A 26135-nucleotide genomic window follows, 5' to 3' on the forward strand; every position below is an offset into this window, starting at 1 on the left:
GATGGACTGCTACTTTCAAAACTTTATAAATACAATTCACTCAAAAGAGTCGATGTAAATTCTTCTTACGATCATTTGGACAACTGCAAATATTTTTCTACGATCGACAAAAAAATATTAGAGCCGAGTACTTTTTTTTGAAAGTATGCCTTATTTGATAGTAAAAAGTTAGTTAGTTTTACAATATTTCCACTACTTTTTCACTAATTTTGATTCAAAAAATTTTGAAGCGAATCGAACAACCAACTGGTTTAAGTCGCACATATTAGTGTGGTAGCTGTTTCAGATATTTTTGATACCGTGGTTTGCCAAACCTTGAAGAATAACGAATCGAACAAACAACTGGCATAAGTCTCATAGACTGGTATAATCAAATAGTGTTAAAATATATTTTTAGCGATTTTTCTGCTGCCAGCTATGTAGCGAATCGATTAATAAACTGAAATCAGCTTCACATTTCGGCATAATAAAATACAGATAAAGGAGTAAGAGGGGTGATAGCACAATAATGAGGTATCCGCATACTCTATCGTCAGTGCATAACTTTATTGCTATTTTATATATTTCGGATACCGTGATTCGCTAAACTTTGAGCAATAGCGAATCGAACAGATAACTGGTATAACTCTTATAAAATGGTATAACCAAATAGTGATGAAATAGCTAATGTTCTTATACAATTCAACGCTTTTGAAATTGATTCAATGCTTAACTGTGTTGGAGCTTCCAGATGTTTAAAATACTTTGATGACTATTTGGGCTTTACATCACGAATGGTTTTTTAGGTATTCGTTGTTATATGCTCTTGAATCGCTACAGAATTTCGCGACACATTGAAACAGATACTAACTTGATTACCGAACTGGTGTCCCAAAAAAATTAATTCCAATAGAGTACCACCCTAAAGATTCTATACATTCATTATCGATTTTTAGATCCACAGTTGTGGCCTTATTTCCATAGCTCTTGAAGTGTAAAATGTTTTATTTCAATCCGCCGTGATATCAGAATTAATTTTTGAGTTCTCGGTCGGAAAAGACGAATGGTGTTCCACAAATGCTCCAAAACTGGAAAAACCACATCAAAGTCGATCAAAAATCAAAGGGATGTTTATCGTTTTCTTTGATTACCGTGGTGTGATCCAACATAAATTTGTTCCACAGGGTTAAACAGTCAATAAAGAATACTACTTGGTCGTTTTGGGGATCTACGTGAAAAGCATGGATCTTTCACCGCGATAATGCGCCGTCACATTCTAGCATGATTGGGACTGAGATTGTGGTCATCGCTCATTTGAATCATCGTTTAGCCACCGTATTTGTTAGATTTAGCTCTCTGTTACTTTTTCCAACTTTTTGTAACTGACAAATCTACTTCGGGGAATGTGCGATGAGTCCATTGAGTTGAGGAGTTTATTTCGAAGGCGATAATAAAGATTTGTACCGTCCGCTCATTCAGCGATATTATAAGGAGGGTGTTATTACCGCATCAATTTTAAACTATATATCCTATTAATCCTTCAAGTCGATATATACCATTGAATTAGTGGTCTCAGTGAGTCGTTCAAAGTATCAGCTCCAAACAGAGTTGGATATAGGAGTCAATAAAAAAGACTCTAATGGGACCGTATGCTATAAGCCTGACTATGAGCCGGAGACCTCCAGAGTTACACACTTACGGTTACGCTTCACAGTTACACTCAAACTAACTGTGTGAAAATTTCAAATAGAATTTTCCACATTTGATTTGCTTGGAAGTACCTGATGTTTCCGCAGTTTACTATACATATGAATAGTAGAAGACTTCTTAAATATTTTTTATCATGCGTCTTTAATCCTATATAACCTATATTGAGAGTCTAGTAGCCCAATAGGGCTTCAAATATGGTTCATTGCCTTATAGGTTATGCAACTGCCGACAAACTGTAGATAAAGCTGAGCCCTTTGTGTTGTATAGGGATCGTAATCAGTTTCAGTAGAGCTGTCCGTGCTGAAATCCACTACAGACCATAGACTATAATATGGAGATCTACGTCTCTCCATAACTAACTAATGACAAGCAAGAGAACTGAAATTGTTGAACTCCAAAGTGAGGTTATCTAGACAATTTACTATACTAAAAGTTAGAGTTTAAAAAAATTGGAAACCAGCGTCCTTTAGCACTCAAGCGCTGTTAAAACGTCCAGCAACCAACTAAAGCAAAAATTAAAGTCTGTCGCTCGAAAATATTGCAACGCAACGAAACACCACAAAATCGCATCTAAATGTAGATTCGAATTATTGGTAACATACGACCAATATTGTAATCGGCAAAAGAGCCAATCAAAATTTCGAATTTTTTTTCGGTTGCTTACAAACGAGTAACGGAAATTTACTACAGCTCCAACATAGTGTATGCATGTCATTGATGGATGCCACATATTACTTGCCACAGCGGCGGCATTTGTAGGGCCTCGCTGCGAGCCAACGTTTTTGATGCGTTGCAACTGTGTGAACTGTTTTTGAATTTTAATATTTATTTTTGCGGTTAAGTTCGAACGAAATGCAATCATCTACTTGCCACATTTTGTGGCGCATATGACAACTCAACCGCATCCATACGCATACACACGTATATGTGGCATATAATTGTTCACATACACACACATACACGCATAGTACTTGTTAGTACCACTGTTGTGGTTATGCAGTTATCTTATCGGTGTGTTGCACTCATTTCGTTATAACGGTACAATTTCGCCGACATAACACAAATTTCATATATATGCTATTGTTGTACTTACTGCCAGCAAATATGTGTAGAGACATCGTTACATTTGCCTAGCGCATCTGCTTTGGCTTCGGTACCCATTATAACAACAATAACAACAGCAACACCCACTTTAGCTTTGCGGTCGCATTAATAATGAATGGTACGCATTCGATGTGGTCAAAGTGGGCAGGCTGTTGTAGTGGAGACAGCGAGGGTTAGAATAGCGGTACAAATAGTTTGGACTTGCAATATAGAGCTAAGGCAATGGGATGCGCAGAAATGTTGGCAAGATATTGTAGTATTCAGTTTTAACAAAAATTTTGTGGTAAAATGTTAGTCTTTTTTTTTTTTTGATTGAGAACTTGTTGAATGCTGGGTCTACTTTATTTGCAATAACCCGGACTTATTTGATATGAATCAAATTATCAGAAAACGAATAGCGGTAGAAATTTTTTTGTAATACCCTTTGAATGGATATATTTTCTAGTCATAATGGCACGCTCTGAGGGTTCAGAGTTAGAAAAAAACTTTCGTGGTACTGTCTTATCTGTTCGTAGAGTGGACTTAGTTAAAATCTCCCCATAAAGCAGTTATACAGTTTTTTAGAAAAAAGAAGAACGACGCATGAAACATAGAGAGGCCCGAAGATGGCACACGACCGAAATTTTTTTTTAATTTTCTCTTGAACTATTAATATTCTCTCGAGCTGTTCTATTATTCTTCTATTTCTTCAATTTATTACTCTTCTTACTAGTATTATAGAAACATCACCATATTTTATACTTATTAAAGAATACAAAAACTAATCCAAGCTCGAACTTGAGTCACATTTTAAAATTTGTGTAAGAAGGATGAGAATTGCCGCGAATACTTAAGTGGCATTCAATTTCGAGATTCCACACATATCAGTCCAAAGTCTTTTAACATAACAACCAAATAAAGAGTTTTAGAAGGGACTCGATGATATCGTTGTATAATCTGCTTCCAAAAACCACCAGGTCATATATTTAAATAATGAAAGGTTCTAATATGGATATACAGATGTGAAATATTTTAAGTGATGACTTTGAAAAATTTAAAGTCGTGATAACAATAAAATATATATGTTTGTCTATAAGCATTAGATCTCTGTGCACTTCAAGTACGCTTCGCTAATGGAACTGCTGCAACATTTTGGTCCGGTTTACATTTAAAAACCTGAAAATGGATATACCGGGAGGGAAGCGTAAGTATATTTTTTCTGATAACGCTACGCTGCTATCGAATTCGAAAGATCTCTGTTCTCAGAACTCAAAAGTTTATGATCTCTGGCGCTTGGATACGGACGAGTTTGCGGAAATTTTAAAATGGATATATTCATCTTTTATGGTAGTAGGTTTCAAGAATGAGTTTGAGTATCGGTCAGGGTCGGAGTTTGAAATGGTCTCTTCTACTCTAGATGACTTATGATTGTGATTTATTTTTACGTGTCTGCAATCTGCAGTTCTCTTATTAGTGGCTTTCTCCCTTTCCTGACTTGGTTTGAAGTACCTAGAGCGATTATAATTTAAAATACAAATAGACATATGAGGACATTATATTAACAACCGATGGATATGAAAATGCGCAGTTTTGTAACCGGTTACTAACCAAGTTGCGGGTTTCTAAATTCGATGGTTGGCCGAGATCCAAAGTCAGAATGTGTGAGACCGGCGTGAACCTTTACCGCATAACAAAAGCTCTGCCAGTATACCGAGTGTTGCCTAAAATATGGAGTTGTGGTTGAGTTGGGTGAGATAAGACATTACGAGAAGACTGATAGCTATGCTTAAGTTTTCTTCAGACATATTCCAGAAGAATGAGTTATGGAACATTTGTAAATACTACGTATGTACTCGTTTTTTATCATGTCGTCAACTACCTCACACACAAATTCCAGCAGGTTTAAAAGGAGCCGATGTTGCTCTTTCCACTTACGTTCTGGTGATGGATCTATGCACTTCACTTGAACTTAGCAAACGTTGGCAGCAGCTAACACATTTGCGGTTGAGAAATCTTTCTATTAAACAGTGAAATATATTAGATTCTTAGTGGCATTGCTATTAGCTCTAACTCTACATGGTCCTAATGGTACACATGCGCTGAGGCTAAGGATTTTAAAGGAAGTCACTTATCAAGGTTGCATGGAGAAAGATGACGTGGAAACATCTTGACACTTTCTCTTACACTCTCCAGCTTTTTTCAGACTAAGGTCGATGCTTCTCGGTTGTCATACCTTCTACGAACCAGTCGAATTGGCTGGAATCAGAAGTAGCCACCTCGATAAATTTCAAAGCTCAAGACGCTTTGTCGATATGCGACGATCCGTTTGATGCATACACATGAGTGCTAGGCATCACAATGGACCAGCCTGTCTAACTTTTCAAGTGGCATTACACGTGACCACACAAATATCAGCCTATTTACCCAACCCAACCTAACGTAATGTAAACTAACTCATATCTAACTCACGTCCTTAACATTTAGCGAACTTTGCCCTGTCGGCTTTTGTTCTTTTGGCTACAGGGAGGGGCTAGAAGTTCATATTTCCATTAATATTAGTTGATCAACTTTCAATATACCAGCAAATTAGAAATTTCAGCACAGCTCTGCAGAAAGTCTAGGGCATATGAACAACAACAAAGGTCGGTCAGCTTGATTATTAACCCTTTCATTACTAATTGAGTGTACCTTTGATATACTGAACATGTAATATCTATTATAGGTAACAGGCATGATTAGCAGGCAACAGCAGGAGGGAGAACACACACACACATATACAAATATACACATACATATTCAGATATAAACACACGCATATTAGTACGCAAATGGAAGGGAAAATAAACGACAAAATAATGAGCAAAATGCAAGTATTGAACGGTGCTCCTATTAAACGCATAATATACATACAAGTACAAGTACATACAAACACGCATTACAGCTGTGAAGCGCACACGTATCAATTAGCAGTTAATACCCCAGCCTGTGTGCCCCAACTGCCCAAAGAACCCGCATCAGCATCATCAACAACAACTGACGTATTATCAACAACATTAATTTGCGCTGCATGCGGGTGAGGCAGTTTGAACAGGGGAGGGGGAGCGCCTTAGTGTTAATGCAGGAAAGGCGTTGCGTTTGTATGGCGGTTGAGGCCTTTAATCTACCTTTTACTCGTTAAATGAAATGAAAATCTGTTTTCGGTTTGTAAAGGGCGTGGCAGATAGACAAGATATGCTTTACTACACATATACATGCATAGGTGTGCATGTGTGTGTTTACTAAAGTCAAGACATTGGCGAAGTTAGCGAGTGATGGACAACAATGGCGGCAAGGTATTGGAGAAAAACTATCAGATTGCTTAGCAGTTAATGGGCTGTTGTTGCAGTGAAGTGAAATCAACACTAACAACAACAAAAGTACAATATAAAAAGACAACAACAAAAACAGCAGCAACAAAAACAAACAAAAAAATAAAAAACAACAAAAAATTAACAACAACAAAAATAAAGCAACAACTACTAAAACAAACACAAGAAAATGCGCAACAACAACAGCAGAAACGTTGCCAGCAAAATCACTAATCACTAAAATAAAGCAAGTGAAATTGTGTAAGAAAAATGAAAATGAAAATGTGATAAGAAGCAAAGATGTAATTTCTATTGATGCTGCAACTGGCATGTCATTTATCATTCGCACTAATTGTGTGTCTGCCGTCGACGGGTGCAGGGTGAGTAGACACACAATATTTCAATAAAAATATATTAAGAGCAGAGCGCTTGGAGTTGTGCAGAGTGTAAACATGGCGTTGATTTTAATCCGTATGACAGTAGCTATACATAAAATATAATAAGCAGCAACGCTGCTGACAAGTGCAACAACAAGAAAAAAAATTCACAACAACAAGCAAAAAATCGCAACTACATTTATAGCGCCGAATCAGTCAGTATGCGGAAAGGCTAAATTGTAGTATCCAGATCTCAGACACAACCTTGATGAGACGATAGAAAAAATCACGCAAAGTGAGAGAGGAGGCTAAGAAATAAAGTATGAGAAAGCGAGAGTGCGGAAGTAGGAACTTGTAGACAGTGTTGCCAGTAATTAAAAAAGTAAAATCACAAGATTTTTAACAAAATACTGCATTTTTTCCCGACATTATTTATTAAGTTTGTATGACAGCTATGTATATGCTATTGTGATACGATCTGAATTATATGTTCGGAGATTTTAGAATTGGCTTGTGCAATAATTTATGCCAAATTTCGTGAAGATATTTTGTTAAATAAAAAAGTTTGCTATACAAGCACTTGATTTTGATCGATCAGTTTGTATGGCAGCTATATGTTATCAAGAACCGATCTGAACTATATGTTCGCAGATTGTAGCGTTGACTTGGAAAATTATCTATGCAGAATCTTGCGAAGATATCTCGTCAAATAAAAAAGTTTTCTATACATGGACTTGAGTTTGATCGGTCAGTTTTATGGCACATATATGCTAAAGTAGTCCGATTTGAACAATATTTCTCGCGATTGTAGCATTGGCTTGAACAATAATCTGCATACTGTAAACTTACATTATATTTTTAATCTTCAATACGCCACTAATTTCACTAACTTTTCACTAACAAATAACAGCTGTACATCTGGCAACACTGAACAGACGTTAACAACAGTCAGTATCATTGAATCAAAAAAAAATTAATATCAGCAGTTTTCTAGATACAATCATATGTATATATGTACATCAGCAATTACAAATACATTACCGAGGAAGCTTAGAAAAACTATTTATAAGGATATCTGCTGACATTAGGACAAAGCTAAGCGAGACAATATTATTTATTTATTCCGGTGACGCATTAGTCACAAAGTAAACATAGGCATTGCGAAGGAAGGAAGATTAACAGATGTTAAATACAGAAGAATCAGAGTATGAGCAGAGTAGAAATACAAGCGTTGAAAAACAAGTATGCTAATACATGGCCATACATAGGGGACACTTCTGTATATACATGTGTATGTAATGTCAAATGCTACTCAATTCGTCTGATTTTATATATGTATTTATATGTACTTGTGGTAATTGTGTGACAAACAACTCAAACTTACTAAGATGTCAAACTAGATGAGCGAGTTTTGCAGCAACAGCGAAAAATCTACACTCTTTGGGTGTAAATTTTTTGTGTGTTAAGAAAATAAGTCCGTGTAAAATTAAAGAGGATTTATGATTAAATTAATGAAAATTTCTAATCGAAAAATTTTGTTGTTTATTTATGGTTTTTGTTGTTATTTATGGATAATAATATTTTTTTTATCAGATCAAGAAAGTCAAAAAATATATAAATATCCAACAGACTATTTACTCATGGATATCGATATTTTGAATCCATTAAAAAAATTGTTTTCTCTAACATTTTTTGTTTGGTGGTTGCAAAGTTGAACTTTTTTAAAAATTGAGACTACTTGTATAAACATTCCGTAAAAATTGATTTCGATTTTGTTTTTAGTTAATTTTAAACTTTAACTTTAATAAAATTAGGACTATAAAAATTGTATAAACTCAAAAAGGAATTCCGAAGACATTAAACAATTTTTTTAACTACTCGAAAACTTCAAATTTTGAATAAAAACTATTGCAAAATAAAATTATGGATATTGTTTCGAACCCTTCAAAAAAATTGCTTTTTCGAATTTTATTTAAATTTTTTTTGATGCTTCAAAATGGTTAGTTTATGAAAATTAGGACTATAGACATTTCGTAACCTTAAACCAAATAATATCTAAGTAACAAAAATTTTTTTAAAGACACATAAAATTGAAATGTTTTAAAATTAAAATTAGAAATATTTTAGAACTTTTAAAAATTCTTTCAAATATTTTGTTTAAATTATTCAAAAATGTAAAAAATTTTCAAATAAACATGGATATTTTGTAAACTTCGAAAAGTGCTTTTTCGAAAACATACAAGTATAAAAATTTTTTGTTTCAAAATTTTAAGTTTAGGTGTTTAAACCTAAGCAACCAATTTCGAACAAAATTTTAGTTTTTTAAGTACTCAAAAAGTTAGTTAATTTAACTGCTCTACGTTAACTTCTACAAAGCCAATATGTGAATTTAGATTTTTAGATTTGCTTTCTGAATTCTTATATACCTTTTTTTTTAAATATGATTCACAATTTTAAAATTTAATTTTTTTGATATTTTAATTTTTAGAAACATATATAATTTATATTTTGTAATCTAAAAAACATACAAGAAATATAAGTTTTCTGTCAGTAAAAAGAAAATATGAAACCTCAAGTTATAGTAATTATGTAACTTCAAAAAATTATTTATATTATTATATATAATAAATTATATTTTTATAAAATTTATGAACATTTTTTAATTTTGCTTTAAGAGCTTTAGTATTAAAATTTTAAAATATACTTTTAATAATAAGGTACTTAAATTTTAAATAATTAAAATATATTGTTTAAGCAAACAAAATAGTTTTTTTGGTGCGAAATTTTTTATTTATAATTTAAAGAAAAATATAGTTTTTACAAAGCGCAGAAATAAAATTTTTTGAAATTTAAATAAAAGATATTTTATAATCCTAGAAAATATTTTTCCAAATTATGTTTAATATTGTTTATAATTGTTCTAAAATTGAAATATATTTTAATTTTAATAACAGATATTTTGAAGAGTTTTAAAAAATTTCGTATTTTGAACAAGTGTGAAAGATTTTAAAACTAAGCTTGTCTCATAACCTTAAAATGTAAAGTTATTATCCAAAATGCCTCAAAATTCCAATTTTATATTTTTTTTATACAAAAAATTTATTTTTTCTATTTTGGAGTTTTTTTCGTACTTAAACGAAAAGAAAATATAAACATTTTTTAAATTAGGTATACTTGAATTTTTGCTTATGTTTTTACTTATTTTGAAAATTAGGTTTATCGAAAGCAATAACGTTTTTTGCATTATTTCGTTGTAAGTGATATACTTATTATTCCACCAGAAAGAGCTTTTGTGGTACAACAACCCGAACTAAGATTACAAGCTCTAACAACGTGTACTCATACAAATTTTTTTACCACCCAAACTGGCCTCGATAAATCATTTCGAGTAGTTTGTGCAGTTTTAATTGTAAATTTCAAGTAGCCTGTGAACAAATAACTGTATTTTACCTTCCAAAATTTACGGGGTTACTTGCAAACACAAACACACATACATATGCAGCTGTATTACCATGCATAATTTCCTTTCATTAACCAAAACAAATTAAAATTATTTATGCTTTAGCAAATTGCTTAGGGAATAGGGATGAAAATCACTTTATCAGGAAATTGTGTCGAATTAAGTAATTCATGTGCGGATAAATTCACCGATACTCTTGTTACCCTCGATAATGCACAATTGAACGGTACTTCCTTCAAAATGCTCATTTGGCTGCCCAATTGCACACTTATGTGTTATATGTATCTGCATATGTAATTGGAGAGAAACTGTTGAATTCACAGGGTGGATCGCCTGGCGAATATGCAACGGAAAGCTAAGGCATTATTATTTTATAGAATATATTGCCAATTGTTATTCACATTAAATGTACAAGTTTCCATTCATAAATAAATGTAATAGCAGACAAGAGTGCACGTGTGTGGGTAGCAGATTCCCAGCAGTAGTAATATTAAGAGAGAGCGAAAGTTACTTCAGTAACATGTATTGTAAATGCGGTTGTTTAAATGAGCTTTTAAAAAAGTAACGGTAAATATTATAATATACTATTTATCTTCTAAAGCCTGTTAATTATTTACCTAATCCAATCTATTTCCATCCACATATAGGTATGATCATTAAAAAAGATTACAACATTCGCTGCGAGCCTAAAGGTAGGCAACGAAATATTATTTCATAATGTAGTAAACAATTTTATCCTTGCGAGACCGCTACTTATGGACTTAACGCAAATAATTGCCTTCTATATTAATAAAAGCTCACCAAAAAATATTTTTTTTACCTTTATTTCAAGATTATTCTAAATGTAGGCAACAAATATGTGCTAAATATTATTTAATAATATTTTATAATCCAAATACTACTAAAATATTACTTAAATAAGTATAATTCCCTACACATTTCGATATGTTCGGAAACAAATAGTTACTCAACTATTATGTATTTCATATTGAGCCGAAATGTAGACCAAACAAATTTGTTTTAGATTTACATATCTACTATTTTATAATTCAAATACTAAAAATTATTTACTTACATAAAAATGCTTTCTTTTTAATTTATAACGAATAAGAGTTACTCAACCATCATACCACGCTGAGCACAAATGTAGGCAACGAATTAATGTTAAATATTATTTCATACTCTTTCATAATCCATATACTACTGATTATTTTATTAAATAAACATATTTCCTGCCTTATTTATAAATGTTTAATAACGAATAGGAGTCACTCAACCATTATTATAGGCTGAGCACAAATGTAGGCAACGAATTAGTCTGGAATATTATTTTAAACTATACTAATAATACTATCCCAATACTACTAATTATTTACTTAAATATATACATTTCCTTTAACATTTTTACAGTTACAATGTTAGCTTATAATGTAACAATAATTATTTCACACTCAGGACAAATGTAGGCAACGAATCACTCTTTTGCATTACATATATTCTTTTATCTACACAAAGTTGCTAATTATTCACTTATATCAAGTTATTGCCTACCATAATCGCATACAATCACTGTAATTAACTACTATTTCATGATGAGCCCAAATGTAGGCAACGAATTACTGTTATTATTTAAGCCAAATAATGTAATTGAAAATAATTATGCATATATTAAGGCTGATATGAAATAAACACATAGTATGTACACATGACAGAAAGCTGCAATATTCGAAGTCAGTTGGAAGTGGTAGCCTAGCCTCGAATTAATCTTCCAAGCTTTGGAGTACATTTTAGAAGGTATAAGACTTATATTGGAGTCGGAGGTACATAATTAAGTCATGCTTAGAACAGACGCCAATTCAACTTAAGTGTGATGTAAGTTTAATGTTTAAGAGATTCCTGGAAAATAATTTCTGATCTACTCTCCGAGAATTTATTAAACCGTCACTTATCGAGTGGTATAATTGATTTAACGGACCCGATTAGAATGCTCACAAAGTTGGATAGTTGTGTGTATAAAGTGTGAAGAGAGAATGTAAGAATGGCAACAAAGTATCAAAAAATCTCTGTTTTGTTTCCTCAATTCCTTCAAGGAACAGCCTTTATAGGTTAGAGAAACTTTTGACGTAATATTGTTATATTTATCACACTGAAACTTCTAAAACAAGGGCTCCAACTTTTTATCTACATATATTGTAATGAAGCGGTGATGATAAAGGCGAGTACCATGAGTACGTATATGCTAAGGAAATACTGTGAAGGTTAAACATGGTAAAGAAAACGTCAAAATAATGTCAACTACGGTTATCGTTGTTAGAACTTGTTAAATATTGTTTTTGAAGCTACTAAAATCTTTCGAAAAGAATGCAGTCGTGATAGCTTCGAAACGGATAAAAGATCAGATCCGCTACAGTTAGGTACATTTGATGGTATCGGAGACGCACAAAGTCTATCTAAGGTTGGATCAGTTGTAAGAAGTCCTGAGAGCAGGGTAGTAAAAAAGTGTGAGGTTAAGTGCAGCACGTGATTAGTGAAATATTATTTTTAAAATGTTTCTTTGAGAATAATCCAAAAGTTTACCTTAATACACTTAAAACAAGAAAATAAGTTAACTACAATAAGCTTCAGAACTGAATTTTTTTTTTAACATAAAAAGGTATAAAATAGATCTTTAGCTTAATATAGACCGGTCACTTTATATGGGAGGTACAGTGTTTAGGAGTGATATAATTTTTTTCAAAAAGAAAATACAATAACTGTTAAGGAAATTCAAATGTTTTTAATTTAATGTGAAGTACAATTGATACAATTAAGTTCTGAATATAAAGACGTTCAAATGGCGTCCACGACTTCTTTTGCAGTAACGAATTCGATAAACCCGATTTTCGAGTACTTTTTCCACAAAACCATTGTGATGACTTCTGAAACCTGAAGAGAGTCTGGTTTATTGCAAAAGCCCAATGACTTCAAATAACCCCACAAGAAGTAGTATAATGGTGTCTCAATTCACAACTTTTTGGAAGCCATTCCATGTCACAATTTCTTGAAATTATCGAATCTCTAAATTGTTCTCGCAATCATTCGGTCGTTGGGGAGAAAATGTTGTGTGCAAATTTTCAGATCGACATCTCAAATACTGAGAAACTAGTTTGCGTATATGCAGACGGACATGGCTAAATCAACTCAGCTCGTCACGATTATTATTTATGAATATGTATACTTTTTAGAGCCGCCAACGTTTCTTTGTGGGCATTAGAAGCTTCGTTTAATACACCCAGTTCAAGGTATGAATATTTGCTAATCTTCGCCTGAGATACTATCGGTAGTAACTGGGGTGGGGGGAGCTATGGAAATAAAATGAACCTGTTTTTGTTTGATATACAAGAACAACTTTAGTACTAGAATTTTCCGGAGAAACGATTTTTTCTACAGCGTAATGCAAAACAGCTGAATGGAAACCATATTCAAAGGCATTATTACAACAGAAACAACAATACAAAAAAATTAACAAAGCAAGCAATCAAATCGAGTGGCCGAGTGAACGCAACGGTTGATGGCAACAAAACGATTGAAAAATTGTATATATCGTGCGCCACAGCGACTCGCCACTCACACACAACCAACTGGCATTACCAAGGGACTCTTATTATTATTATGTATATATGTATGTATATGCAGCAGGCAGTTACGCTTTAGATGCAGATACAACACAACGCGCACAAATGGTGTGGCATATCAAACGCGCATCCGCAATGCCGCAACGAGGCAACAATAGCAACAATGCAATACAATCAAAGTTTGTTATTCCAGACGAGTATCGCAAATTAAGAAACACTACTATCTATAAGTGGCTCACAGATATATACATACGCTTGCATATCAAAGTGTATATGCGTATGTGTGGCTGTGTATGCAAGGAAATTGGGAGAAAAAATGACTAGCAGAGCGGAAGGAAAAAACTAACTAAGAATGGAAATAGAAATCGAAAACGCCAGCAATAGTGGATAACGAATACAATGAAAAGCAAAATACATGCACACACACAAATACACAGTACATATGTATGTAGGTATGTATGTATATATGGTGGTGATGGTGTGGGAAAAAAGCAAATCATTACAATGCAGTGAAATGGAAGTTAAAGTACTTTTGTGGCATGTGCGCGCTGTAAAGGGGCAGGCAACAATTGTGCAATGAGTGGTATCAGCAATCAAGCGTACAAATCACTGCCGTTGTAGGAAACGCGTAAGCAATTGGATTTTAGCAATATATGAAAATTGCTCTTCAGAGTATAGCGGCGGCAGCGAGATCGTGCATTTAGAAATACTGTGTGTTTGTATATATGTAAATATATTAGTGACATACGTATGTACATAAAAAAGTTAATAAAATTCGTGTTTAATGCGTTGTAAGTCAAAATAGCACATAAAAATACAAAAGCGCGCGTTACGCTGAGAAGCGTTGCAAATATATAAATATATATTTTTCTTGACTTATGGAGAATTTATAATTTTTTTTTTTTAAGAACCGATTTTTTTTAATACAAATCATATAAATGTATATACATATTATATTTGTAAGAAAAATTAAAATGTACGCATTTTTAAATTGAAAACAAGAAAATAGTAGCTTCGGCTGCATAGAAGCTAAAATATCTTTCACAAGTGTATTTCTAATAGCAATAAAGGGTATACAAAGATCTTTATCTACATTTTTATGGCTCAGTTTGTATAACATATATTGTACATATATGCTATAGTTGTTCGATCTGAACAATACTTCCGAATATTAAAGCGTTGACTTGATTAATAATCCCTGCAATTTCGAGAAGATATATTGTGAATTAAAAATATTTTCCATAAAAGGTCTTGATTTTGATACATTAGTTTGTATGATAACTTTATACTACAGTAGTCCGATCTGAACAATTTTTGTTTTTCTTTTGATTTTAGCGTTGTTTTGAATAATAAAATTTTGTGAAGTTATCCTTCCAAAGTTTTCCATACAAAGACTGGAGCTTAATCGATCAGTTTGTATGTACCGCCGATATCGGCCCACTATCGGAGGTAGTGACAAATGAGCTTTTTGAAAAGAAAAGGAAATGTGCAAAATTTTAGATTGATATCTCAAAAACTGTAGGACAAGTTTGAGCATATACAGATGAACATATCTAAATCGAATCAGCTCTTATAGACGTACAAATTTAATATATCCTGTTCAGCGTACAAAAATTCCACTGAGTTGGATGTTTTAGAAAACTTTATGTTCTACCAGAACCCGCAATGTAAAAAGTTTTATCCCAAACAATTCAAAAGTTATGATATTTGTAATGAAAACAAAGATTTCGCGCATTATTTATATGAGAAACTTTGAACTCTCACCGACAGTTTTAAAAATTAAGCTAAAAAATGTTCCTTGCATTATTATACAGATTCATTTTAACCCATGAACCCAATATTTTAGTTTTTGACCTAGTATATATTCCATAAATTGTTAGGAAGTTGCTTATATGACGTCTGCTTAGAGCTTTTGGATAACCTCAAGAATTATTTAGCAAAGTTAGTTAGTTCAGTAAGTGACCTAATGAGTTAATAGTCGCCTTCGATTCGCCATTTTTATATTCGCTATGTTTGAGTGCTGTTCTTTTGTTAAAAGGTTACGTGTGAAAGTCACAATAGAATTATTTACATCATTTTAATAAAAGAAAGTATGTGGATACCACAAAGAGTGCTATAATTACTAGCTAACGCTACTCTAATTTATCACTATTGTGTCAGTATATATATACCAGGTTGTACAAGTGGTTGATTCATTTCGTCACGCTCCAAAGCTTTGCGAAACAAGAACAGCTGATACAATGTAATTTTATAATCAACTTATCAATAAAATAAACTAATTAATTACAAAAGAAGTCGAAATTGATTATATGGGTAAGCTTTTATAAAACTATTTTCCATTCCATGAGTAAATCAGTCTTAATACAATTTTATGTAAATAAAATAATTTAATACCATGTAACAAACAGAGGACAATATAGCAAATTCCACTTACAAGTATATCAACTGATATTCCACTGATAATATTTATTAATGTCTCGCAATTAAAAACTATCAAAGCAAAGAAAATACTTTCAGGTCTTCTTATTAGGTATATGGAGGTTAGGAAAAGTATTGACCCGATATCATCCAACTTCGACACAAGGGCATACTATTATCAGGAGAAGATGCTCTGAGAATTTCATTCATATTTAACACAGTTTGCACAGTATTCTCGATAAAGATGCAGCCATAGGCAATGGACTTAACACATTTGTATCTGGGGGCTCGAAAAGTTATAGTCCGCTTTCAATAACTTTTATTCGTGAGGTCGCATTACTCAAAGGCACTATTTTTGCACATTTTTATTCCGATATCTTATTAAGTGTTAGATTTAGATATTTACTGTAAAATTAAAGAATCAGATGGAACTGGAAATTGTGATATATGAGAACTGATTTGGTATTATTCTACTTTTCCGAACAGAATTTAATAAATTTTAGTCTCAATATCGACTAACTCTTTAATGCAATCAGTGGTACTCTACCTCTGTTGATGTCTACATATGATCAATTTATTGGAGAGTAATATTTTATTTACAAGATATGTTAGTTGGAGCACAATCAGACATGCTCTTACTAAAATAACATACGCATTAATAATGCACTGTAACACTTTTAGCGTACTATTTTATTAGCCGTTTCACAAGTTCATATAATTATACAATGATGTATTTGCGAGATCATAAAAGTGTTGAAGCTATGTATGGGTGCGCACTGAAATAACATACGCATTAATAATGTACTGTAACACTTTTAGCGTACTATTTCAATAGCCGTTTCACAAGTTCATATAATTATACAATGCTGTATTTACGAGATCATAAAAGTGATGAGACTATGTAAGGGTGCATTGTTTGTATCTCTCTTTCGTAGCATATCGAGTGAGAATGGAACTATATACAGATCAAAATATATATGTTTCTTTGCCTGCTCGATCAATATAACCACAAATTCAGCAAACTTTTTATTACTAAGTGGTATCAGAACCTTTTTTTAACTACAAACTTTTGTGAATAACTTTCAGGGATATATAGTATGGTGCTAATAATATATATGGTGAGAATAATAGCGAAAATTAAAAACATTTTTAATTGCATTTTTGGCAAAAATAGCAAACAGATTTTAATACATAGACAGCCAGCTATAAGTTATATACCTCTATTACTCACAATATTTTAACGGTTTTTAGGCCTACCATAGTACAGTACTATTTTAAAACTCTAGTATATCGATTGGTACGCTTACCTGCAAAACAGAGAGAAAATTACAATTAGCACGTCAATTAAATATTTTGGTATGAGTAAAAGATTTAAACTTAGTGAGAAAATATGGTAGTAATAATATTGAAAATATAATAATATAGTAAGAATCTAATATGAAAAAATATATGTTTATTATAGCTTCATTTATAGGGTCGACTTAACCGAAGCATACCCAAATTTAATACAACCAAACACCTAGCCAACTCGATGGCATTTCTCAATTGTAAATAGCGTACATTTTATTTCGTTAAAATGAAAACAACTACAAAGAAGAAATTAGTCTAAATTTCAAAATATTCATAACTAATATAGTTTAATCAGATAGCAGTTATTAAATTTATTTAATACCAGGCTTTATGTTGTAAAGATAAGATTAATTTATTTATTCAAAATTCTTTATAATTTGAATATAATAAACTGGTGGAGAATTAGAACTCGATTAGGCCATGGGAAAAACAAAAAAAAATCATTAAACTTATAAAATGAAGGGTAAAAAAATTTTCTGTATCATAATTATGAGCGGCCAGTTTATATGGCAGCTATATGCTATGGTGGTCCAATCTAAGCAATATGTACAAATATTATAGCCTTGACATGGATATTAATCTATACCAAATCTTATGAAAATATCTTGTTAAATAAAAAAGTTTTCCAAACAAGCACTTGGTTTTGATCAATTAGTTTGTGTGGCGGCTATATGCTTTTGTGGTCAGATCTGAATTATTTATTCGGGGATTAAAGCGCTGTCTTGGGTAATAATCCGTGTCAAAGAAGGTGAAGATATCTTGTCAAATAAAGAAGTTTTCCATATAAGGACTCGATTTTTATCGATCAGTTTGTATGGCAGCTATACGCTATAGTGGTCCGATAACGGAAGTTCCAACCAATAAGAAGTTTTTCGAGAAGAAAATCACGTGTACAAAGTTGCATATCGATATCTCAAAAACTGGTAGACTAGTTCGCGTACGATATGGCTAAATCGACTCAACTCGTCACGCTGCTTATTTATATGTATACATACATATAATTTATAGGATCTCCAACGCTTTCTTTTGGGTGTCACAAATTGCGTGGTAAACTTAATATACACTGTGCAGGGTATAAAAATCAGTAGCCGCAAATCACGGCTGTTAACCACTTGAAACGCCCAAAAGTATGCAGAACAAACAAAAAGTCGACACAAAAGTTGCCAAAGAAATTTATATTAATGTAAAACGGAAAAAGTAAATAAATAACAAAAACATAATTTAATACAACAACACTAAGTTGCGCAGCATCGGGTAAAATGGATGGAGCGCGATGTGGTAGCCGACATTTGTTACCGATTGTGCGGCGGCGGCAAACTTATAATGGGCAACACTTGCTACAGTATGCCGCATACTCCTTTCAACCTCCCTTCAATATATATGTATGCTACCTCAAACTGTATGCCTTGCAACCGAAAACGTAACAGCTGTCGCCAGTTGGCCATGCAAGCATACAGACGATTGGTTACTCAAATAACCGCGCGAGCTGCAGGAAACAAGCCATAGACGCCACACATACCTACTACATGGTATGGTATGTAGGTGCGTGTGCCCCCTGTGGCAAGTGCGTAAATGTCAGCGAACGTATGTAAGTCAAGCGCGTAGGCGGCGTTGACGCAGCTAACAAAGCTTGTGGGCACAAAACAGCAAAAAAAAAAAACATGGCTGCCGCATTTGGTGGCAGCTGAGGTTGAGCAAAGCCGCGCATCATCACGATTGCCGTGGACCAAAAGTCATTTTTCTTTTTCAAGCACTTTTGTTGCCCTTTTTTATTATTTTTATTTTATGTTGCTTTGCTTTTGTTAGCTTTGTTGTTGTTGTTTGCTTCTTATACTTGTGTGTTTCTATGTAGTACTTTGCATCGCTTGTGTTGCCGTTGTTTACGCCAATTCTTATTGCTTTTGTATGCTGCATTATTGCTGTTGTTGTTGCTATTAATATTATTGGTGGCAGCATTGTTGCTGTTGCCTTAAGTGTTATTGCGGGCAATTTGAAACTTTCAATTGAGAAACAACATTTGCCGTCTGCCGACATCTTTCGCCCACCCACACAAATGCACGCGCCAGTACACGTACACACACACACATATATATATACTCACACGCACTCACACATCCTCAGACTTCACCTCCAACTGCTCTCCTACTTGCTCTCGTAATGTAGCAATAACTTTCACATCACATTGGTTATGCTTGCGGCATGCGGCATGTGGCAAGTGGTGGCATGTGGCATATGGCGTATAGCATGCAAGCAAAACACTTTCATATATTTATTCGCCAATTGTAACGGAAATCGAAAAACGTTGCATTATTTCAACGCACATCACATGCGCTGCCGACGCCTTGACTCTTGAGATACGGCGCATGCCGCGCTCGGTCGCTCCTGCGCTGCGCGTCACGCGTATTGAAAGCAGCTTAACTTTTTTTATTTCACTTCTGGGCTATTGAAATACGTTGTACGCATTATTGCTTTTTGTGTGTGCATGTATCGTACAACAATAAATGCAACAACACCAACAAATTGTTTTCGCAAAGTATCCAAAACAAATAAAATTATCCTGAAACATACATGAATTTTTGTTGGTCCTCAAACTGTAGTTTGGCGCTAACATAACGGTGCCGGCATTGTGCTATAAAAGTCATTCTTTATTGACTTGTTTTTTTGCGCAAGCGAAAATGTTGCACATTAAGAATATTTATTCGCACAAGCTTCGTATAGCAGGCAAGGTGTTTTGACATCCTTTAGCGAATACAATGAGGACTTTTATGACTGTATTTGCACTGTCGAAATGAAATAGGTAAACAATAAACATTTAGCGAAAAAGCGGAGCGGGATTTCGCTTTATGGGAAACCAATACCAAATACTTAAAGTGTATTAAACGTAACGTAAAATGTGCTTAAACCAAAATGAAATTTTTTTACGATGAAATTTCGCAAATCAATTTATAAAAATAAATAAGCATTTTTTCAAAAATTAAAAAAAAAAAATCAAAATACACTGCAAATATTTCGAAAGTAATCTTAGTGAAAGCAGCTCGAAAATCAAAGAGCAAACATCAATATCCCGAAAAAAAAAACTTATTTAACTATTTTTATAAATATTATGTTAAAATTATAAAAAAAATAGTTCAATAATACAACACAATCCCGAAAATATTTCGGTATCCCGAATATATTATGGCAGTTTGCATTAACCAAAGTTATTTAAAAGTTCAATAATTGAATAATACAACACAACCCCGAAAATATTTCGGGATCCCGAATAGTTTTTGGCCGTCTCACTAAGCTAAAACTCTTTGAAAGCTAATTTATGTAAGTTCATATATAATATAAAAATATGTAAAACTGAAAAGTAATACAACAACACAATCTCGAAACTTTTTCGGGATCTTGAAAAATTTTTGGCGGTTTCATTAAACTAAAGTTCTTTAAAAAATAATTTAAGTTCATAAATAGTATAAATTATCAAAACTGTAATTAATAGTTTAAAAATAGATGCAACACAATCCCCAAAACTTTTTAGTGGTTTTGGGTTGAAATAACATTTTTTTTTATATGATAAATATAAAAAAGTATAGATCGGAAGTAATCTTGAAAAAGTTCGAACTAAAATGCTGAAATTATCGAATATCGGAAGTGACTTATCCAATTTAAAATATGAGAAATCAATTTTCAAATCCTCAATTACCAAAGAAAGTTCAATTTTGTGGCTCCACATATTGAAAAAAATACTAACATACTGCGAACTGACGATAATTGCTTGTTAGTCGCACAAAAGTAGGTCCAAATTTGTAGTTAGAAATATTCAAACAATACCAAAACTTCTTTACGAACTCTTCGTTCCCTACACTTGTCACAGAATTTTATCAAAACATTCAGCTCTTCTTATATGTATGATTCCAAACGGTTCTCAAAGAAAAGATCAGAAACGAAATGTTGCTCACTCTCTCCAGCACTTGAATATATATTTTTCTCTAACAAACAGAAACGCTACATAGCTCGAATAAAGGTTAAATTATTTCATATGATGGTGGGATAAGGAATATGGCTTTTTACTTTTCTACTCTTCCACGAACTAGATCATATATGGGGATAAATATTATTAGAGGTCCGAACACGAATGATAAAGCTGGAGAGAACAGAGTTATAATGGAATGACAAGACAGGAAGAGGTGCTACTACATCAAAAGATAACTCTGTTTAAACACAAAGGAAAACAAATAAAAGTATGAGTAAACCTCAGAAAGAATAAAGGTTCGATTTTCATGAAGGTAGCCACGATAAGTCGTTTTTCAAATGAAATGTTGAGGCAAAAATAGCATTATTTGTCTTATAAGTCACTTATGATCTAGGTATTTGCATGCATATTAGACTCGCCTAATATAGAATATAGCTTTGTAATATATAATCGCTTAAGGACTGAACTTTTCTAACTAGCTAGCCTATATTTTTAATCAAAAAAGAAATCAATAAAAAAAAACTGCTCTCACGTAATCAAAGGAAACGGCCTTACTTTATTTGAAAAATATGCCTAGCAATGTGAAATATTTCGACCTTCAAAGTTTAGCTCATGATTAAACGACTTTATTTCCCGTGGCATGTTGCATATATATATGCATAATCTACCTTACTTTAATTTCGTATCACTAGAGCACTTACGCTAGAGGTGGTTTATTAAAAATCACCCTTCATCAAATTAAGTTAGCGTTAAGTTAAAAATATTTGATGCCACAATTATGCAGCGGCGCCACATTGGTATGTTATATATAATTCTAGGCGTTTGTTACGTGCTGCCGTGCTGAAGAATTCATTGTGCGTCTTAATATAAATCCAGATTTATTACATAGTCATAATCTTATATTTTATCGCCTCGTGACTTCACTACTTCACTTTGTCATTGAGTTGCTTTCGCCGAACAAGCGCTTGTTGCAATTGCTTAAACATGCAGATATACTTATTATATGTACATATATTCAAACCCGGATACTTTGTGTGCCAAAAGGTATTATGAGATACTTCACTTGAGAGTTTATTATAAAACTGATAACCGATTTTGCTATATATTAGATATACAGGGTACATTTAATAGTGTTATACTCTGGCGGACCCCAATCATAGGTCCTGGTTTGAAACTGTCTTTTTTGTACAAATTAAAATTGGATGAACTATCTACCTGAAGACATTAATATCAAAGAATTTCGAGCAATACACGAAATAAAGTATTCTCTACAGAAAGTTTCGAATATACCATGCGCCTAGATTCTAGCATGACTAAACGAGAAAACCTATTTTTCATACCAATTAAATGACGTTTTGAGTGAAGAGGTTGTCTTAGAAAAATGTATAGTCCTGTAATAAAGATATAATCTACAGAATATAGAAAGAGAGAACAAATCTCAACAAAAATCGTTAAGCAGACTTTTTTGAAAAGTGGAAATGAAGATTTTTATAAGGAAAGTCTATGTGGATGACTTATTAGAAAAAAGGCACTTTAATATGTTATTAATGGGAAAAAATATTCATCGAGCCATTTTAAAATCGGCGAATTTAGACCATAAACGGGACTCTTTAGAATAAGTTAAGCCGACAACTTTAAAAAGTAGAGTCGAGGTTTTGAAAATATGTTTTCTCAGCTCGTTGAATGGTTGATTTTAAAATCAGATAATATGGATGAATACGGAGGAGGTATTTTTATTAAGCAGGTATGAGCCATGCATTATTGAATAAAGATACATAATATCAAAGTTGAAACATCGAGGTCTAGAAATAATTATGTGTTGAAACATTTTAGAAAATGAATTTTCTTGAAAAAGGGTCGTATGTTTTCAATACGAAACTGGTATTATTGCGAATAAGAAAATATTATTTTCAAAATAGATTTTGGATGGAAAATATTTTTACTGACTGTGATTAAGCGATATATTCATTATTATTATTTCCGATATCTCAATGTTACGACATTTAGTACTTCTAACTTCGATTCGAATGTTTTACCTCTTACAGAAAGACATTTTTGTTTACTTTAGGAATATTTTTCAACTCTCTCTCTCTCTTTTTGACTTATTTGAAAGTAGTTACTAATTTTTTCCTATCTAAGCTAGGGTGGAATGACAGATGACGCTAGTTTATATGCCCTTACTTGAGTTTCTAGTTGTTATACCATCTGATCAAATTTGACTCGGACTGCTGCATAACAAGTGCCTGCACAAACAGAATCCTAAATTGGGGCAACCGTTTATATGTTCGTGTGAAGTTGGCTCTCTATATGTCCATTAGTGTGTGTTTGGCAACTATTTGTTTACGTTCCAAAAAGTGTGTTCAGTGATTTTTACCATGGAAAAAAAATTCAACAACGAGTTTACGTCGAATTTTGTGTTTCCAAGGGAATCACGGCTATGGAATCGTTTAAAATGTTGCATAAGTGTTTTTGGTAGTCTAAAGTAGACATGAACACAAATATTTAAATGGCACAAAGCATACAGTGAAGATCGTGAGTTCCTCGAAAACTTGCCTCGTGTGAGATATCTGTCTTTTATACTTTGGTATTATATTCTTTGGTGAGAGCTCGCAGAGTTGGAATATTATATTTGGATACTTTGGATGAGCTATATTTTTCTTAACGAAGCTTCTCGTTTTCACTTCCCTTAAGTAATAATCAGTGCTATCTTGCTTCAAGTATAATATATGAGTCGAATTTGTAACAGTACTTATAACATTGGGTATCGCCCATATTTAAACCTCCCCTACTTTAATATAGTATTTGTATATATTTTGATTTACCTTGAATGCCAGCGGGTATTACCTGCTGGCACGTCAACCTGATGCCGTCAGTGTGGCAGTTGAATTTGCATATGCAGGTGTGCTTGTTGTTGCAATGTGGTGGCATCCACGACTTGTGCACTGCCAAAGTCGGGTTAGCGTAGTCTTAACCTAATTTTAACTTTAATACTGAAAAGTGGCATGCAAGTGTGCAGATATATATTTTTTCTCACATTTTTGTGGAATTTTTCGCTTTTTCTCGACTTTTTACACTGCACTTTGCTTTACTTTCTGACACCATGGCGATGCATTTACAAAACTTTAGTGCGCATATTTTTATCATGCATATCGGTTCACTAAAGCATATAGCTGCCATACAAACTGAAGAATCAAAACCAAGTTATTGTATGGAAAATTTTTTTATTTGATGAGATATCTACATGAAATTTGACATGGTGTATTTTTTAGGATAGCGCTACAATAGCCGAAGATATTTTCCAGATCGAACTACTATAGCATATAGCTGCCATACAAACTGAACCAGTAAAATTAAGTTCTTGTATGGAAGCAGTGTATTCCAGCTTCGATGCAGCCGAAGTTAACGTTTTTGCTTGTTTTATATACATATAAATACACCAATACAAATATACATGCATGTATTTTATGTGTGTGTATTTGTAAGCTTGTGGCAAGCACTTTCCATTGCTCCTGCTGCGTGTTGCAAGCAGTTTTATATTGCATAATATTTTTCGCCCAAGTGTTGGTCAAGCAGAATGAAAAGAAGCAGAAGCAGCATGCAATGCTTGCCAGCCTTTGCCAACTTGCCGCCAATGGGGCGCAAATTATTAGCTAGAACAGCTAGAAATGCATGTTTGCAGTTGTTGTTGTAGGTACCTACTACCGGACAGCTGGGCTTCAATTTTAATTTAGAATTTGAAAATTCTTTGCAGCGTATTTATGAAGTGATAAATCTACACAAACGCACATGTGACTTAGGCAACAGCTGTTGGCAATTGCTTATTTGCCAAAAGCTGCTTCAGTGGTGCGCACTTATACAAACACAGTGGGGTGTGTGTGTCTATATTGCAGAGTACTATGTCAAGAGGTATTGTGCATAAGGACTTTCATGTGGCTAATGTGAAATCCATTTGGGGGAATAAGTCAGCAGAGAAATAAGGAATTTGCCAATAAAAATGAAATGAAAGTGAAGCATGCGTTTCAGATGTATGTATATGTGTGTATGCATTTGTAGAGATGTGTTTGGTAAGAGCGCACAGGTAACTGGAGACCGCGCTGCTGCATCGCACCACAGGGGAATGAAATTAATAAACAAACGTCTATTGAAAAAATTCAATTGCAGTTATGTATTTGTCAATAGCAATAAAAAAAATTGCTCTCTTTGAAAGCGACTGAAGGATTTTAAGGATTTTAGTTTTACTTTGTACGATTTTGGATTAAAAATTTGAGAATTGTGGAGATAACGACAAATGCACTGCAAAATTAAAATAAAGATACATTTAAAGATAAAGATAAAAACAAAGATAAATGAGATAATAAAAATATATATAAAGAAAAAGATAAAGATAATGACAGAGACAAAGACAAAGGCTAGATAAAAAATAAAGACAATGACGAAGATAAAACTAAAGATAAAGATACTGATAAAGCTAAAAATAAAGAGAAAAGTAAAGGTAAACTGTAAAGATAGGTAAAGGTAAAGATACTGATAAAGATAAAAATAAAGAGAAAAGTAAAGGTAAAGGTAAAGGTAAAGGTAAAGGTAAAGATAAAGATAAAGATGAAGATAAAGATAAAGATAAAGATAAATACAAAGATAAAAATAAATATAAAGATACAGATACAGCTAAAGATAAATATAAATATAAATATGAAGATAAAGATAAAGATAAAGACAAATACTAATATAAAGTAAAACTAGAGTTGAAGGTATAAATAAATTGAAAGATTTAGTTAAAGTTAGCGATAAAGATACAGACAAGTATAAATATAAATTTTAGTTTAATTTAAAGCTGAAGGA

At 32.9% G+C, this 26135-nt stretch overlaps 1 protein-coding gene across 1 annotated transcript in view; it reads right to left on the reverse strand.

The window, feature by feature from the left end:
- Positions 1 to 26135, reverse strand: part of Sema1a (semaphorin 1a) — a 427795-nt gene that overhangs the window by 224815 nt on the left and 176845 nt on the right. The window lies entirely within an intron of this gene.

Source organism: Bactrocera oleae, chromosome 3 (assembly GCF_042242935.1).
Source record: "Bactrocera oleae isolate idBacOlea1 chromosome 3, idBacOlea1, whole genome shotgun sequence".
Taxonomy (NCBI): Eukaryota; Metazoa; Arthropoda; class Insecta; order Diptera; family Tephritidae; genus Bactrocera; species Bactrocera oleae.